Here is a 686-nt window from a genome sequence, read left to right on the forward strand (position 1 = left end):
CGGAAAATTTATACTATACATGCGAGTTAAATGACATTCTGCATCTTTCACAATGAACAGGCCATGCCTGCCAATTCCGTACCTGCTTGAGCAACTACTCTGGCCAGATTTCCGAGCCTGTCCTGAAAGCCAATCCTGGCCATAATACTGAGCCTGCCTCGAAAGACAACTCTGGACATAATTCTGAGCTTGCCTGTAAAGACAAATCTGGCCCAATTCCGTGCTTGGAACCCTAGTATTGTGCAGTTTTACATGGTTAGATGCCGCAACCATTTGTGTGTTGTAAGGCCACTAGGGCCCCTTCCATCCTTATCAAGGGGAATGCTACTTTCATACAACACATAAACTAAACACATGTTATCATTATCATTTGTACAAAAAAACAAATGTAAATATTACCAACTTGTAGATGGTCCCATATTTTTCCTGAAGCCCGACTGGGCCTCGGATTGAAGACCTCTGCCCAGCTTTCATGCTGCCACCAACTTCAGTGAACTGCTTACTGCCAATGAAAGCGTGGGGTGTGTTGTCGCCGCAACGATGAAGCTTTGCTCATCGTTGGTACCTTGATTGGTCCGACAGCTTTTGCTTCCTCATCCAGGTTTTACCTGTTGAATAGGTCTTACCTGAAGAGAAGATTCGGCGGCTGGTCTTAAATGTCACCCCTGATAGTGCTGTTCATTCCT

General features: G+C 45.2%; 1 pseudogene; it reads right to left on the reverse strand.

The window, feature by feature from the left end:
- Positions 1-244: 244 nt before the first annotated feature.
- LOC129704904 (U6atac minor spliceosomal RNA) lies at positions 245-341 on the reverse strand (annotated as a pseudogene).
- Positions 342-686: the final 345 nt, after the last annotated feature.

Source organism: Leucoraja erinacea, chromosome 1 (genome assembly GCF_028641065.1).
Source record: "Leucoraja erinacea ecotype New England chromosome 1, Leri_hhj_1, whole genome shotgun sequence".
NCBI lineage: Eukaryota > Metazoa > Chordata > Chondrichthyes > Rajiformes > Rajidae > Leucoraja > Leucoraja erinaceus.